Source organism: Narcine bancroftii, chromosome 2 (genome assembly GCF_036971445.1).
Source record: "Narcine bancroftii isolate sNarBan1 chromosome 2, sNarBan1.hap1, whole genome shotgun sequence".
In the NCBI taxonomy this organism is placed as follows: Eukaryota; Metazoa; Chordata; class Chondrichthyes; order Torpediniformes; family Narcinidae; genus Narcine; species Narcine bancroftii.
In genome coordinates this window covers 234,067,943-234,086,356 of record NC_091470.1, presented here as the reverse complement: position 1 = coordinate 234,086,356, position 18,414 = coordinate 234,067,943, and the positions used below count along the sequence as shown (strand labels likewise).

The window sequence follows — 18,414 nt, the reverse complement described above, 5'->3', positions numbered from 1 at the left end:
ATTTTGGTTTGACAATGTAGAAATTACAGCACTTTTTTTATTCATAGTTCCCCTCATTTCAGGGCACCATAATATTCAGGAGATAGCAATGGTGTATATATTAATGTAGTCATGTTCAGTACTTTGTTGCATATCCCTTGCAGGTAATAACTACTTGAAGTCTCTGTTTCACAGACATAACCAGGTGCTGATTATCTTCTCTGCTGATGCTCTGCTAGGCCTCTACTGCAGCCATCTTCAGCTCCTGCTTGTTTCAGAGGCTTGTCCCCTTAAGTTTTTTCTTCAGCATATGGAAGGCACGCTCAACGGGATTTAGATCAGGTAACTGACTTGGCCATTCAAGAATTTTCCAGCTTTTAGCTTTGAAAAATTCCTTTGTTGCTTCAGCAATATGTTTGGGATCATTGTCTTCCTGTAGGATGAAGCACCAACAGATGAGTTGAACGGCATTTGCTGGAACTTGAGCAGTTAAGATGTTTCTATAAACCTCAGAATTCATTTTTCTCCTGTCATCAGCTGTTACATAATCAATGAAGATAAGTGCACCAGTATCTGTGGCAGCCATACATGCCCTGGCCAGAACACTCCCACCACCATGTTTCACAGATGAGGTGATATGGTTTGGATCTCGGCCAGTTCCTTTACACTTCTATACTTTACTGTTCCTGTCTCCATCTCAGGCAATGAGCTTTCCACTCACATAAACCCTCCAAATCCCACAACTACCTTGACTAGACTTCCTCACACCTGTCCCCTCAAGCATTCCATCCCTTTCTCTCAATTTCTCTGTCTCTGCCATATCTGTTGCCAAGATGAGGGTTCCAGTCCAGATCTTCCAAAATGTCTGCCTTCTTCCACAAACGTGGCTTTCCCTCCACCACCATCAACTCAGCCCTCACCTGCATCTCCTCCATTTCTTTCTCATCTGCCCTGGCCCCTCTGCCCCAGATGCAATGTACATTGAATCCCCCTCATCCTCACTTACCACCTTACGAGCCTCTGCATCCAACACATAATCTGCTGCAGTTTCAGGCACTTACTATAAGATCCCATGACCAGACACATTTTTCCTTCTGCTTCCCTGGCCTTCCATAGGGACTTCTTCCTCGGTGATTCCCTTGTGCACTCATCCCTCCCAACCTATTGCCCATCTCCCCATCCCAGAATCTTCCCCTGTGGCTGCAGGAGGACTGGGGCCCCCAAACAGGCCTTTCAAGCAAAGCAACACTTCACTTCTACATCCACAGAACTAATTTACTGCATCCAGTGCTCCATTTGTGGTGTTCTCTACATTGGATAGACCGGTTGCAGATTGGGGGATTGCTTCGCTGAACATGTCCTCTCCATCTGCATTCACAGTGACCTCCCAGTAGCCAACAATTTCAAATCTGAGTCACACTCCCAGACTCTCATGTCTGTTTATGGCCTGATGTACTATCCCACCCTGACCACCCACAGACTGTGAACTCTCCAGCCACATGGCATTAACATTGACTCCTCTGCTTTCTGCTAACTTCTCGCCTTGACTTTAACTGCTTGATTGGAATGATTCAGCACTTGGAATCCAAGTTTTTCTCATTCTCAATTGTTCCATTTTCGACCTGCTTCTCAGATGGGTCCCCAGGGAGCAACTGAAACTGGCCCGATCCATTGATGATCAAAGGACCCTAAATGAGATTTCCAAATACAAATAGGTGGCACTCTCCCAGGTTTTTCCCCTGCCTTGTTTTCTCCTTCCTTTCCTCTTCCCCAGAAATCAACTTTGCATACTCATCCATTCAAGTCCAGAACTCTCTTTCGATCTGGCACATTACCTGACAGATGGGATCTGTATTTTCAGAAAATTTCAATATAAGTTAGTATTTGGGAAGGTTTCTCATCGATGTGCTTCATAAATACCAATTGATGTTTATCAATCAGATGTATGGAGTGGCTCTATCTCAGTTTCAAAAGGACATTTTTGTCAAATAATTTATAATCTGATGCACATTGACATAAATCAGTAGATAATTCACAATTTTTGTGATAAATTATGCTGAAGTGCTATCTTTTTCTCTGACAAGGATATGATTAATTTATCTAGCAAATTCACATAGCAATAATTGCAAAACAAAATCAATAAAGTGGTGTTACAATCTTAAGTCAAAGGAATTTAAAAACAAATAAATAAATTGGAACCAAAAAACCCAGAAATGTTATACTGGCCAGCTACCTTGAGTGCAAATGAGAAGGGAATATGTCAGGGGAAAAGAATATTTATGAAAACCTCCAGAACACTTTTGGGTAGATTTCCAGTTTGCAATATATTTTAGCCACTTCTAATTTGATTGTTCCATCTACTATTGCAACCATACTCATGCCTTGTTACAATTGAATTCTCATAGCAGTTTTCAATTGAATTATAGTTGATGACAGCTCTATGCATGTACTATTGAGTCATTGTTCAAACATCCTCAAGGATAAACAGAAGCAGGCTTCATGAAGTTTCTGAGCTGCAATGATCTATGCTCCATCAGTGTCAAATTCATATTCAAATTCTGCGTGATTTAATTAGTTTATTTACCACTAGTATTAATGATCTAAATTGAAATAAATAATACATTTACCTAAGCTGCATTGTTTCTGAATTACAAAGATGCAAGATTCAGCAGTGGAAATAACCAAATAAATAACAGTTGATATGAATTTGAGGTACAATCCTTCAGATCATTTACTTAGAAAATACCTAAATTATTATTATTATTACGAGTTCTTGTTTTAGTGAAATGAGATTACCACTGTAAGGGATAGTATAGACAGGAAGGACTGAATGGTCACATTTAACATTTCACAGAAGAACAACACAAGTCACAGCCCAGCGATAATTTGATACATTGGAAGAACTAAGGGAAGGTTTGTCACAGTCTGTTCCAGAATTCAATACACTTGCAGACATTGTGATTTTGCAAAGGGAGAACTATTCTGATACTGGAGAGAAAGCAGCTTTTTGAAGCAGTGTTTGGGGCCAGCCATTTTTGTGGAATTCAGAGCAAAGCATGTTCTGTGAATGACTGGGCCTTTTTCATGGCTTGACCTGTGCCAGGAGGGTCTTTTGCGAGGCAAAGTGCTTCATTTTGAGTGTGACTAATAGTGTCGGTCACTTAGAGAGACTAGTCCCAGGGTCTTGGAAGCTTTGTGGAAGCTTCCCAGTTCGAGTCTCGCCTAGAAAAGGACCAGGAGTGATATGGCCACAGCTCGTGTGGATGGACATTCCTTCAAAGGTAATACAATGAGAAATTGTAAGTCTGTAGCAGCCACAACTCCAGTCTTCCCATCAGTTCAACACTAATTCTGGGCATCAAATATAAAAGGCCTATGCTTGTGTTATATAGTCAGGATAATGTGAATTTTTTTGTAACAGCGTAAGAATACACTATAGTAACTGTAGTGCACCACTGTGTGTGTGTGTGTGTGTGTGTGTGTGTGTGTGTGTGCGTGTGAACAGTATCCTCAGATGGTGTAAGTCTCTTCTGTTATTTGAATCTTGCATCTCTATGTTATTTAAAAAGCCTCCCAAGTAATACAGAGACATAACATGGTGAGAGTGGTATAAGAGAACAAGAATAAAATCACTGAAATACAAAAGGGAAGAAGAGAAAAAACATTACTGAAAAAAAATGGCTGGAGCAACAGCAGCTCCCCCAGTGATAGACTGGGAGGCTGAAGACATTGTTGAATCATTTAAAAAGTTTAAGTGGAAGTGTAATTTAGCATTCAAAAGCTATTTAAAAAATGCAACAGCAGAGAAGGTCAGTTATATACTTCTCTAGACAGGGGGAGCAAGGCCTTGACTTATTTAATAGCTGGGAGCTTACAGAGGCGGATAAAAATGATGCAGAGCAGATATTTGTAAAGTTTGCTTCTCACCTTGAACCCAGGTCTAATCAGAGAATTAAATGCTACGAATTTCAAGGCTTAATGCAAGAGACTGATGAAACTGTTGATAACTTCCTCACTGGACTAAAAATTGTTGCTGAAAATGCAGATTTAAGGATATAGAGGAAAGATTAGTTGATCAACTAAGATGGGGGAAAGCCTAACCCAAAGTGCAAAAGTCTCTTATAGGGAAGGATAGCTTGAAGCTGGCCAAAGCTGCAGACACAGCCAGAGCCTTTGAAGCCACGAGGATGTAAATGAAATCCCTATCTATGCAGACCCACCCACAGCAAAGAGAAGGAAGGGTTGATGCAATAAAGAACACAATCAGAAAAGTGCAAACCCCCAAGACCTCCAGGAAGTCCGGCAGACAACACTCCTTTGATGACCAAAATAAATGCTCTGCATATGGTTCTGAATGTAGAGCCTGTGGAAAAGCAAACCACTGGGCGAAGATGTGCAAGTCTGCTATGAAGAAAACAGTAATACCAGTGAAGATAAAAGACAAGAAGAAGATCTACCACTTAAAAGGAAACAACAATGAGGACTCTGACACCCTGATATTGGATATAGAATCCATACACCTTATCGATATTGCACTGGCGGCAGTATGTTGCTTGTCCATCTTGTGGATTTGGCTGCGATCGTTGGGCTCTATGTTGCTGTTCCACGTGTAGATGATGTGGCTTGTTGTGGTCTCTTCACTTGATACCTCACTTGATATTGGTGTCACCAGCTTTGCTGGTATTAAAGCTTTCTGCTTCATCATGTCTGTGTCGGCCGGATGTGAATTCTGTTTCTCCTTAGCTGATTGCCAGAGTCTGTTTCAACAATGTATAATCTTGGTATCTCAGCTTCTCCGATGACCTTGGCTGGGGTCTGTGTTTTCAACATCGGCTTTTGAATATGCACATGCTGCCTTCTGAAGAGTTCTGGCAATGTTTCTGCATGTTTGTTATAATGCTGGCGTCCTTCTTCTTGACTGTCAGTTCGTCTTCTTCTGGTTTCCTCCTGGTCTTCTGGGGGGGGTGTATTTTGCTTGGCAGTTGTTTTATATTTCCTGCTATTTAGAAGTTTTGCCAGGGACTTCATTATCAGCCTTTAAAGATGTTGCTCATAATGATAGAAGAGCGAGGTCTGCGTCTTCTTTTGTTTCACGACATTTAATTAGTGTTTGTTTCACAGTTTGCACTTGTCTTTCAATGGACTCATGACCTTTGGGGTAGTATGGGGATGATGTAATGATAATAAACCCATACCCTGCAGCCGGGTTTCTGAATTCTTGTGACTTGAACTGTGTTCCATTGTCACATATAACTTGCTCAGGTATTCCTTGTTCAGCTGGGAGCGCTCGCATTTCTTAGGTGACTGTTGATGGTCTCAGTTCTTTCACCCTTTTGACGAATGGAAACTTTGAGTAGTAACAGACTACTATTAAATACCACTCTTGATTCTTGGTGAACAAGACTGCTCCCACTGTGTGCCATGGCCTGGCAAGTAGTTCTGTGGAAATCTTTTCTCTTGTGTGTTTCTGTTGATCCTTTTGGATGTCTTCATTGTCTGGATCTCATAATTGCCAATCCTGGCAGCTATCTAGACCTAGAATTGCTGGTCCTTTTGCATCTACCATGTAGAACGTACAGAGGTTGTTCTTTCTCTTATGGTAGCCATTGACCTTAGCTCTCCCTAGCTGTTTGATCATGGGTCCACCATAGGCCGTTAATGTGACATTTGCTGTTTCTAATGGACCATCTTTTGGATACCCTTTATTTATGTTCTCTGGGAACATCTGGCAGTAGAGTCTGAGTGGAAGGACATTGCTTTGTGATCCAGTGTTCAGCATCACCTTTAGGTTAAATATCGTAGGCTTGTTCTGGATTGTCCTCTGTATTTGGATTCTTGTGTGCAACTCGCTTCCTTCTTTCATCTCACCCAGCATCTCGTGAAGGTGTATGGATTCTATGTCCAATATCTGGGTTTCATAATCCTCATTGTTGTTTCCTTTTATGTGGTGAATATTGTTTTCTTTATAGCAGACTTGCACATCTTCACCCAATGGTTTACTTTATCACAGGTTCTATATTCAGAACCGTATGCGGGCATTTTTTTCAGTCATCGAAGGGGTGTTGTTTGCCACAACTCCTGCAAGTTTAGGGGGTTTGCACTTTTATGATTGTGTTCTTTATAGCATCAACCCTTCCTTCTCTTTGCTGTGGGTGGGTCTGCATAGATAGGGATTTCATTTGTGTCCTCATTGCTTTGAAGGCTTTGGCTGTGTCTATAGCTTTGGCCAGCTTCAGGGTATTTTGTACTTGAGGATGGACACTCTCCCATGTTAGATGATCAATTAATCTTTCCTCTATATCCTTAAATCTGCATTTTCAGCAACAATTTTGAGTCTAGTGAGGAAGTTATCAACAGTTTCATTAGTCTCTTACATTAAGCCTTGAAATTCATCACATTTAATTCTATGGTTAGACCTGGGTTCAAGTTGAGAAGCAAACTTGACAAATAGTTGCTCTGCATCATTTTTCTCCACTTCTGTAAACTCCCAGCAATTAAATAAGTCAAGGCCTTGCTCCCCTGTCCAGAGAAGTATATAACTGATCTTCTCCTCTGTTGTTGCATTAGCTTTTGAATGCAAAACTGCACTTATGCTGAAACATTTTAAACGATTCAACAATGTCTTCAGCCTTTCCGTCCATCACTGGGTGAACTGCTGTTGCTCCAGCCATTTTTTTTCAGTAATGTTTTTTCTCTTCTTCCCCTTTGTATTTCAGTGACTTACAATCAACTTTATTCTAGTTCTCTTATAACGATGCCACCATGTTATGTCTCTGGGTTACCTGGGATGCTTCTTAAATAACTTAGAGATGCAAGATTCAAATAACAGACGAGACTTTTACTTATTAATGCCTTCCACCATCTCAGGAGACTGTTCACACATGCACATATACATACGGCCCACAATGGTGCACTACAGTTACTACAGTGAGAAGGGTGTAACCTTACATGGTTACAAAATAATACACATTATCCTGACTATATATCAAACACAGGCTGGTTCATTATCTATTGCTGCTTGTTACATGTGGTTCATAACATTATAAATAAAACATTGACTTCCTCTTAGTGAATAGATGTGCAATGGATCAAGTTTTAAATAAAGGGCCCGGACATTAGTGCATTCAAAGCCACCCATTGATCTTTTGATATTGAGAACAATCTTAAAGAGTCCAATAGGTGGACCAAACATTATTACTTTGATTTAACAGTTTGTATTTAACATGAGAAATTTTTGAAACATTCAATTGATGAGCATGGATTTGTTATTTACTGAGGCGTAATGGGTGTTGTTTGTCAGAGAAGATGACAGAAGTGTGTTGATAATGTGGTGTGTGATTGAAAAATCATTCACAGCCTGAATCTATAAATAAAGCAGGACTTTATCTGGTCCAAACAAATGGACAGAAGAGATCAGGTGGAGGGACCTTTGTAAAGATTAGGTAAATTTTAAATACAATTTTTGTCATACATAGAAGTACAATGCACAGATTCACTGAATTTCTTACTTACTGCAGCCAAACAGGTACATAAGATACAGTAACTACAATAGTAAAAAGTTAAATTAACACAAATGCAAGACAGAAAAAGAAATAACTTATATTTTCTGCAGACGCTGGTGTTGAGTGCAATACACAATTGTGCAGGAGAAACTCAGCAGGTCATGCAGCATCCACAGTAGATAAAAGATAACTCATGTTTCAAAGAATAAGGGAAGCTAGGTAGAGGGAAGGGGGAAGAGGAAAGGAGGGAGCAAGGATCAGGGGAGGAATACACACTAACAGGTAAGAGGTAATGGTTAGATACATGCGAGTGGAAGGGTGAAAGCTAAGATGGGAAGGGAGTTTCTCACTGATAAGAGAAGGAATAATAGGGGTGGGGAGCAAGAGGAAAGGAGACAGAGAGATGAAGGAAAGCAAGAGACTGGAGGAGGGGGTTAACATAAAATGGAGAATTTTATATTAATGCTGGCTGGCTGGGGACTGCCAAGAGAGAATATAAGTTGCTGCACCTCTAATTTGTGGGCGACCTTGATTTGGCAGTAGATGAAGCCATGGGCAGACATATTGGTGTGGTAATGGTGTGTGGAATTAAAATGGTTCACCACTTGAAGGTCATTGCAGCAGACAGAGTGAAAGTGCTCAATGAAATCTGCATCCAGTCTACTCGATATGCAGGAGGCATCAGATGCAGTAAATGAAGTGTTGCTTCCCTTGAACAGACTGTTTGGGGCCCCAAATAGTGGTGTGGGAGGAGGTTTAAATACAAGTGCAGTACTTCTTGTGATCGCAGCAGTGGGCGATTAGTGGGAAGTTCCCACCATGAAACACATCTTCCCCTCCATTCTCCATTTTCCTTAGAGATTGCCTCCTCCAGGACTCTCTTGTCTACTCATCCCTTCCTATTTTGTATATTCCACACCTCTCTAAAATTCATTGATCACCCTTATCCTGAACTCATGGCTTGTAGTTTCAATGTGTCATTCAAACAATTAATTGGAATCCAATTTAACTTAGTCTCGTGTCTCAGCTCTCTAGACATGGTCCACTTCACAGTCAGGTCACACACTTGCTCTGTCCCAATACTGAAAGAATATATGCATAAACATGTAACATTGACAAGCCAATCATTGTCTTGTAAATACTGTGATCAGTTTCCAAATAATTCTGTCAAGCAGTTGCTGGCTACAGAACATTACAGCTGCCATTTCCCATAGCATTGCACCGTATGCTTTGAAAACCAGTCACTGCTTGTGTCAATATCTTCAATGGAAATAGTTTGAAGAGTGGTTCTTGCTTATATCACTGCTTTCTACTTTAACTATACACCCTCTGACTATGAATCTCCTCTCCTTAACAGTGAGATATCCTGAAGCTTGTTCAGCATGTCTATCAGTAACTTCTTTTCACCACAACTTGGTGTCGTGCTGTTTCTAGGCACAGTGTGATGAGCCACTCAAGACTGGCACATAAAGGGCCAATTCACAATGTAAATTGGAGGAAGTGGAGTTGAGAAGAGCGGAGAAACTGGTTAATTGGTTTGAAATTTTGAAAGGTTAGAGCCAAGATTCACTTTTGTCCTCCAGATATGGACCTGGAGGGAAATAATATTCCAGGGTTTGAAAGGAGAAAAGCCAGTAGCAGAAATAAAAGATGCAGTGTTTGTGGCTATAGAGAAGGTCAGCAGTGAAAACACAGAGGCATGTTCATGGAGGCCAAACAGAAAATGCTTCAATGACCTAACCACAGCACGAGGGTGAGTACAATTGTACATTCACTTCTAGCTTATAATCTACACTATCGCTGTGCTGTCAACCAGGGTATTTGCTTTAAAGTATGGCTGGCAAAGCAAACTAGGTCAATTTGCAAGGAGATCAGGATGTGGTGGGGTTGTGGGGGGGGGGGGGGGTGATGGGGGGAGTTGGATGGTGGTGGTGGGAGGGAGCCATGGACTGGAGCTGTTTTATGAAGGTGGCCACTACAGTGGTCATGTAAACATAGAAACGTATACAAGCTCAGTAACTGGCTACATCAGAAAGTGCATTCAGGATGTCACCAAGATTGAACACTTCACAACCAGGGCTAACCTGGTTGCATGCAGAGGTTCTCAGAGCTCGTGATCCTGCCTTCAAAACGGGATGGGATAACACTAAGATCGCCCAGGGCTGAACTCTCCCATGCAATCTGGAAAGCAAAGCAAGGGTATGCACACAAGATCTACAGACAGCTGTGTGACACTGGCGACATAAGGTGCATGTGGCAAGAGATCAAGACTGTTATGGATCATGTCAACATTGCAAATTAAGGAGAATGACGCCTCCTTTCCAGACAGACTGAACATCTTCTATGCATGATTTGAGAAGAACAGATAGATACCAAAGAAAGCTCCATATCCCCCTGATGAAGGTCCCCCCATCCAAGGTGAACCCACACAATGTGGCAGGACAAGACAGTATACCTGGTTGGGTACTGAAAGACTGTGCAGACCAATTGACGGAGGTCTTCACAGACATCTTCAACACTTCAGTGCAGCAGTTCATCATCCCCACATGTTTCAAAACAACCACCATCATCCTGGTACCCAAGATGGTGACAACAACAGGCCTCAATGACTACTGCCCTGTGGCAATGACCTCCACCATTATGAAATATTTTGAACATCTGGTGATGGAACACATCAAAGCAGACCTCCGAGGGACACTTGACCCATTTTAATTCACCTATTGAAAAAAAACATTTCATTGGCAATGTTATAGCCTTGTCGCTTCACTCTGTCCTGGTCCAACTGGAGAATGATGCCTCATAAGCCATGCTGTTGTTCATTGACTTCAGCTTGACATTTAATAAGATCATTCCCCAGAAGCTGGTAGAGAAGCTCACCTCATTGGGAATTAGCACCCCTTTCTGTAATTGGATCTTCAACTTCCCAATGGAAAGACCACAGTCTGTCTGGGTTGGTAGCATAATGTTGAGCACCATTATACTAAGCACTGACACACCTCAGGGCCCTGTGCTCATCCTTCTCCTTTTCATTCTACTGACCCACGACTTCAGTGCCAGATCCAACAATGTCATCAAATTTGCAGATGACACAACAGTTGTCAGCCTCATCAGCAACAACGATGAGTCGCACTACAGAGAAGAGGTGGAAAATCTCTTGAAATGGTGTGAGAATAGCAACCTGAGTCTCAACATGGACAAGACAAAGGAGATGCTTGTGGACTTCAGGAGGACCAGGAACGACCACACCCCACTATACATCAAGAACTCTTATGCTACGGGCCACCATTATGTCAACCTTCTATAGGAGCTCCATCAAGAGTGTTTTGGCTGGCTGCATTGCAGTGCAGTACGGCTGCTGCAGAGAAATGGATCGGAGATCAATCTACAGGACCATAAGAGTGGCAAAGAGGATCACTGTAATTTCCTTCCTCCCCCAACCCGCCTCCCCCCCACATCAACATGATCTATGAGGATCGTTGTCTGAAGAGGCCACCCAAAATCATTGAGGACCCCTTCCATCCTGCACTCAGCATCTTTTAGCTTCTCCCGTCGGGAAAGAGATACAGGAGTATCAGAGCCAGCACCACCAGGTTGAGGAACAGCTTCGTCCCATGGGCTGTGAGAACACTGAACGACCAAAGGAACTCCTCCCACTAAACACCGAGACTCTCAATTGTACAGAACAATCTTTATTTTTATCGATATAATACTTGTCCTGCATATATATCATTTCTCTGTTTGTGTGTTATATCTGATTGTATGCCTGCATGTCTTTTCACCAAGGGCCAGAGGTGGGTGTACTTGTACAATCAGATGACAATAAATTTGACTTGAGAAGGATGGGCCTGAATGTGGAAAAGGAGGCTGGATTCAACAAATTTTCTTTCCCTGACTTGCAGATGGAGCAGTTTTCATTCGAGATATCACTGATTCCAAAAGCCAGATGCTGTTGACAAAGGATATTTTGGAGATTGTCAACTCTGACAAGCTTTTTTTTTTCAAGAACTGGGTCTAACTGACGTTGCATATATTATTAATTCTTATTTTCACACGTGGCTCAGTGGGAGTCTCACGTGCCTCTAATTCAGAATGTTCTGTGTACGTCCCATTCCAGAATCTCGAGCACCAAAGTAATGGCTGACACTCCAATGCAGCACCAAACAATTCTACACTACTTGAACACAAACATGACTGATGACACTTTGACCTTTAAAGGCTGCAAAATGAGTGAGGAATCAGTTTCTCGCAGTCGGTGCAGATGGGCAATATATACTGGCCTTTCAATGATACACGCAGCTCATGAATGAATTGTAATACAAAACTCAGAGAAGAACATTGTCAGCCTGATATTACCAGTCAAAGTCCAAGCAGCCCCACATTGTGACAAACCTTCCAATCCTAACTCTGTCTTCCATACATGGAGTATTTAAAATGATGCAGTTGTTTGAGGCCTAATTTGTTCATGAAAAACTTTTTCATTCTTCTTGATTTCTTATGCTCATGTAATTTCCTAACAAATGCTCGTCACTTAACTCCTTTGCAGTGAGTAATTTTGTCTTCTGAACTCTGGAACATGAGGTTTTTTTTGTTCATTACTCAACCTTACCATGTTGCAATATTAAAGTGGATGATTCCACGATGGTTCACAGTAAAGCATTTCTCGTTCTCCCAAGTTAACCCTCGGCAAACTAATACATCGGCAACTTGTGTTAATTGCCCAGGTTTAATTTGGGATCAGGATCCAGCAATGCAGTAATCATTCAAAATGTGAACCTCTTTTGAAGAACTTCTTATTTAATGCTATTTCAGGACAAGGCGGACATAACAGCAATTTAGGTGTTTATTCCTACTTCATATTCTTTCTTTTCTTCTTGGTCTTTTTTGCCCACACTCTCATACATTTTTAAAAACCTAAGATGATTCTAATAATGTCAGTCCTGTTATCAGGGAAAAGGTCAAAATGTATCTTTTCCAAAGTGCCTCAGAGGAAGTAGTGGGGGCGCCGTGTCCATTTTGTAAGTGGGAGGACAAAATGAAGTACTCGGAAGGCGCGATGTACAGCTAACTCTCTTGTTATTATGCCATGTTTACTGCCGTGCGTAACAATACATTTATGCGTCTGTGCACGGGTACCACTATTGAGTGTGATATGGCCATTACAGTATTCATGCTCCTGGCAACATAATAATCACAGGTATCTCAACAGGTGGGGGGGGGGGGGGTGGGGAGGAGGGGGGAGGGTTGGGAGCAAGATCTTGCGATTCTGGAAGTCTGAAAAAAATCTAAAAATACTGGGAATATTTAGCAGGCCAGAGAATGCCCTTGGAGAAATAAACAGAGAGGACAGAAAGATTATCAGTCCTACTGAGTACATTAATATGCAGTTTATTTATCATCCGATTGTACAAGTACAACTCAACAAAACAGCATTCTAGTGTCCTCAGTGCAACACATTGTAAACACACGCACAGACACCCAGAGATAAACAATGCACAGAACTTTTTAACAAATATTCCAATCAATAAATAATATTTGTTAGATAAATAGTTGAGTCATAGAAGGTTTCAGTCATTCAGCGTTCTCACTGCCCCTGGGAAGAAGCTGTTTCTCAGCCTGGTGGTTCTGGCTCTGAGATTCCTGTATCACTCTTTTGATGGGATTAGCTGAAAGATGCTGTAATTGGTGGTCGGGGACCTCACTGATTTTGTGAGCTCTCTTTAGCAACTCATCCAGGTAAATCCCAGCAATCCTCTCTGCTGCTTTTATGTTCCTGTGGATTGACATCTGATCTGATGCAGCAGCCAGGATGCTCTTGATAGAGCTCCTGTAGAAAGTTGACAGGGATAGACACTTCAGTCTTCTCAGGAGGAGTAGTCATTGTTGCCTCTTCCTGACAAGTGAGGAGATCTGTTGTATTTAGGATAGGTAAAAGTAATGCAGTGCTGACAGAGTTCCTTTCACGGCAGTGCTGCCACTGGTGGGGACCCAGAGAGAGCAGGGTGCAGACACACAGCCTTCCACAGGAGGATCCTACTGCCCAATCCAAATGCCAACAGTTCCCGGTAGGCTTTAAACAGCCTGTTGAAGGAGAGAATGGTGTTTTATTTAAAATCCTGTGATCCCTAGGGTCTGGGCTCAAGATGATGGTGCTTGTATGTGGCAGCAGCCTCAAGGGGTTGCAAACTCTTGACATGTAGGGCGAGGGGTGGGGAGGGCAGTGGACTGGCATAGGACACTAGTAATGGGGAGAACACACCCTGTTGAGAAGGTGGGGGTGGCAGTGGACTGGCATAGGTCACTATTAATGGGGAGAGCCCCCCCTGTTGAGAAGGCGAGGCAGAGAGATGACCCTAATGATGGTAAGCACTGTGGCAGACCAGCAAGGAGCTCTGCAGCTGAAGGGCACACACAGGCAACAATCTGTTGCTGATTTGTGGAGCAAGGAACCCATACAGGCTGTGAGCTGCTAGTGACTTAACATAAACTTATAGCCTTTTTTCCACAGGATCGATTTTGCAGTCTTAAATTCCTTCCTCTTCTTTCGGAGTTCAAAACTTATATCTGGGTCAAAAAATATTTCTTGACCCTTGTATTCCAATAGTTTTTGTCTTCTCTAATTTTATTCCTTGGCCTCTCCAATATATTTTTTTCTTGATGTGTATCTCAGAAATTTTACTGAAACGGATCTTGTTTTTTTTTGTTGTGTCTGTGGTTTCGGGGCTAGTGTTCGGGGCTATTTCCACTCCTTCCTGTATTTCTGGCAATCCCAGGACCTTTGGGATCCATTCTTTTATAAATTCTTTCATATTTGTGCCTTCTTCATCTTCCTTTAGGCCCACTATCTTTATGTTGTTTCGCCTACTATAGTTTTCCATTATATCCATCTTCTGAGCTAACAACCCTTGTGACTCTTTAACTTTTTTGTCACTTTGTCCAATTTTCTTCTTAAGTCATTCACTTCCATTTCTACAGCTGTTTCTTGTTCTTCCACATTTTATCATCTTTTCCCTATTTCTGTCATGTCCAGCTCTATTCTACTCACTTTTTCTTCTGTACTTTACATTTCACTAAATTCTAATGTCACCCATTCTTTTAATGCTCTCATTTGTTCTTGAAATTTTTAAAAATCTATATTCTGTCCATCTATTTTACCTTCTATTCCTCTGTGCAGAGCTTGGTCTTCTTCTTCCTCTTCTTCTGTGTCTGCACCTCTGTTTGTGTCTTCTACTTCTCTTCCTTATATCTGTGTCTCTTCTGACTTTCTTGTTGAGCTGCTTGCCTCACTTTGCTGGGCGTTTTTTTACATGGTTTTTTGCTGTTGGTTCTCTTCTTTGGGGGTAGTTGCTGTTCTTCTTTCCTGTCACTCCCTTTCCTGTCGCTTTCCTCTTCTTCCAGCTGAGAGCCCTGATGTCGGGCATCCCTCAGCTGGTCGTGCTGTGTTAGTTCGCTCCTCAGCTGGGCCCCCCCTCCCATCGGTGTTTCTTTTTTCCTTAGTGTGCGCATTGCGCACACGCGACTCCTCGTGCATGCACAGTGGCGCACTTCGGTTTGGCTCAGAGAGCCAATTTTGCAGTCCAGCGGAAGGGAGGTCATGACTCTGCGGGGTCGTCACCCACCTTGGAGAGCAGGCTCTTTTCTCCACGACAATTCCCTGTTTCTTCATGCAGGTAAGGTCTTCTCCTTTCTCTTCCAGTGTCTTTTCTTCTTTTTTTGTTCTTGTTGTTTTTACTTTTTCCTTCTTGGGTGCCATTTTCTTTCTTTTCTCCACAACTTTATCTTTTATTTGTTGTGTTTAGTGTTTCTTGAACATTGTGTTTTCTTCACTTTATTTCTTCTTTTCTGGAGAGGGCTGGTATTCTCCTACCGGCCACTACTCCATCACGTGACTCCTCCGAGCTGCTAGTGACTTGAGGTCAAAGGACTCACACCAATCAGCAGGCTGCTGGAGATGAGTTCATGAGAATAAGGTATTGGAACCCAGATTCCAGAGGATGCCGAGGGCAAGGAGGTCTCCTGAGAACCACTGGTCACTGAAGGCTTCCTCATTGTATCAGAGGTCTGAATCTGGGCTCAGGCTGCCGATGGTTTGAACTGAATTGGCATCTTGCGCGGCTGCAGAAGCAGCTGAGCACTGGAGGCGAATCCACAGACACCCGGTGACTGGTTGGACCCTCTTTTGCTTCTCTTTCTCTGACTGGAAGGGGCATCAAGTAATGCTAATGCTAATGTTGAATTCTTGTCTGCTTTCTGGCTGGCTAAAGGTAATTTTGTCTAATATTACGGATGTGTTTTACTAGATGGCAATAAATAATATCTGAATGGGCCTGGAAGTCAGCCTGAAGAAAACTGAGGTCCTCCATCAGCCAGCTCCCCACCATGACTACCAGCCCCCCCACATCTCCATCGGGCACACAAAACTCAAAACGGTCAACCAGTTTACCTATCTCGGCTGCACCATTTCATCAGATGCAAGGATCGACAACGAGATAGACAACAGACTCGCCAAGGCAAATAGCGCCTTTGGAAGACTACACAAAAGAGTCTGGAAAAACAACCAACTGAAAAACCTCACAAAGATAAGCGTATACAGAGCTGTTGTCATACCCACACTCCTGTTCGGCTCCGAATCATGGGTCCTCTACCGGCACCACCTACGGCTCCTAGAACGCTTCCACCAGCGTTGTCTCCGCTCCATCCTCAACATCCATTGGAGCGCTTACACCCCTAACGTCGAAGTACTCGAGATGGCAGAGGTCGACAGCATCGAGTCCACGCTGCTGAAGATCCAGCTGCGCTGGATGGGTCACGTCTCCAGAATGGAGGACCATCGCCTTCCCAAGATCGTGTTATATGGCGAGCTCTCCACTGGCCACCGTGACAGAGGTGCACCAAAGAAAAGGTACAAGGACTGCCTAAAGAAATCTCTTGGTGCCTGCCACATTGACCACCGCCAGTGGGCTGATAACGCCTCAAACCGTGCATCTTGGCGCCTCACAGTTTGGCGGGCAGCAACCTCCTTTGAAGAAGACCGCAGAGCCCACCTCACTGACAAAAGGCAAAGGAGGAAAAACCCAACACCCAACCCCAACCAACAAATTTTCCCTTGCAACCGCTGCAATCGTGTCTGCCTGTCCCGCATCGGACTTGTCAGCCACAAACGAGCCTGCAGCTGACGTGGACTTTTTACCCCCTCCATAAATCGTCGTCCGCGAAGCCAAGCCAAGCCAAAGAATAAATAATATCTGACCTGATCTTACTAGTGCAAGTACCCTGGAAAAAAAACAAAAATAAAGTAACATTACATGGATAATGGTGGTTGTTTCTGCAAATGATGTGCATGAAAAGGAGTTGTTCATGCAGGAAGTTACATGACATTATTTAAAGTGAAAATCGTGTGGCATGCTATCATGTCATGAAAATAGGCTCCAGGAAAGGATTAGCTGGGCATGTTTGCCCTGTCAATATTTCTACTTCTGGAAACATGGCAGCAAAGGTCTAAAATAGTCAATCAGCTCCTTGAGTCTGTTCATTAACTGATCTCTGTCTTGTTTTATCCTCTGCCATAATGTTTAATATTTGTGTCAAACAAAAAAAAAATCTTTGTTTAGAAATTTGACAGCCTCAATCTCTTTGGGGAGAGGGTTTCAGATTTTCATTTAGCATTAGATATTTCTTCATATTGGCTTTCAAATTTCCTGCTCTTTTAGGATAGCCTGTTTTATTCTGCATGTCACCTTCAGATGAAATAGACACTATATTCTCTCCTGACAAATACTTTGCTTTTGAGTTTGAATTAAAAAAAAAATGAGAGGTTACAATGTCCACAGTTTTGCTAAATAGTACCAACTGCTTCCCTCACTGTAATACATCAACTTACCTTGTCTACATGTGGAGATTGTTTGAGAGTCCAGTGGGAAGGTGTGAGTGACAGCGAGGTCTTTCATTATGTATCTAAGACCCCCAGGGCAGGAAGAACAAGCCCTGTCAAGTGAATGTTCACTGACAACAAAGGCTCTCTCTTTGTTTTGCCATCTATCAAAGCTGTCAAGGTTTTCACTGCATCTAAATATGCCTGACATTCAGAAACATCTAAAACCTTCTTGAAATGGTACAAGCAATTAAAAGTTATTGCACATTTTAAAAAGGATTACAAATAGGTAAGACACTTAAAATTCCCTTTTATTTATCAAAGGAATTGCTGCTGTTACGGAGTCCAGAGGACCCCCAAAACCAGCAGCAATGAATATGCACCACAACACAGGGTTACTTAAACAAAAGAAGTTTTTAATTATAATTAAATAAGAAAACAGAATTAAACTCTAACTTATTACTTAACCTCCTTAATCCCCCCTCTAATACTAAGTGCAGATGTACGTTTAGAAAATTTCTTTGGATCCAATCCCTTGTAGTGTACTCAGAAGTTAGCATTAACAAAGTTCAGTCTTTGGTGCTTAACAGGCAGATGGTTACCACTCAGGAGGGTTCTTGCTGGTTTTCAGAGAGAGATTCCTTTTCCAGGTCATCCGCAATTGATTCCTTTCCAATCAGTCTTGCTGACAAAACTTGCCTCCTTCAGAATTCTCCAGATGATCTTCTTCCTTTCACGTCACCTTTCAGACAGACAGCCTTATCCTTCGACCAGACAGTCTTCCAAAAGTTTGCCAGCTTTGACCTTCTGGAACTGATTTGTCTCCTCTCTCTCATTATTTTCACACCCTCCCTCTCTGAGACCAAAACTTTTCTGTCTGCCTGCAAAAATCACATGCTCTCCCTAGCAAGCTGTATGTTGATACTTTATTGCTCTTTTGCAAAGAGCACTCTGCAAAAGTCCTGCAAAAATTCTTGTGCTTTAAAATGTGTGTGTGCAAGCTGCTCTCGCAATTCCTCCCAATCCATCTCAAAATACTCTGTCACACTGCAAACAGAACTGTGG

At 42.3% G+C, this 18,414-nt stretch overlaps 1 long non-coding RNA gene across 5 annotated transcripts in view; it reads left to right on the top strand.

The window, feature by feature from the left end:
• The window catches only part of LOC138755142 (uncharacterized), a 467,989-nt gene that overhangs the window by 121,749 nt on the left and 327,826 nt on the right, over positions 1 to 18,414 (top strand). For all 5 annotated transcript variants that reach the window (XR_011352046.1, XR_011352047.1, XR_011352049.1 and 2 more), the window contains one exon: positions 175 to 321. This is a non-coding gene — a long non-coding RNA (uncharacterized lncRNA). The remainder of the gene's footprint in view (positions 1 to 174; positions 322 to 18,414) is intronic.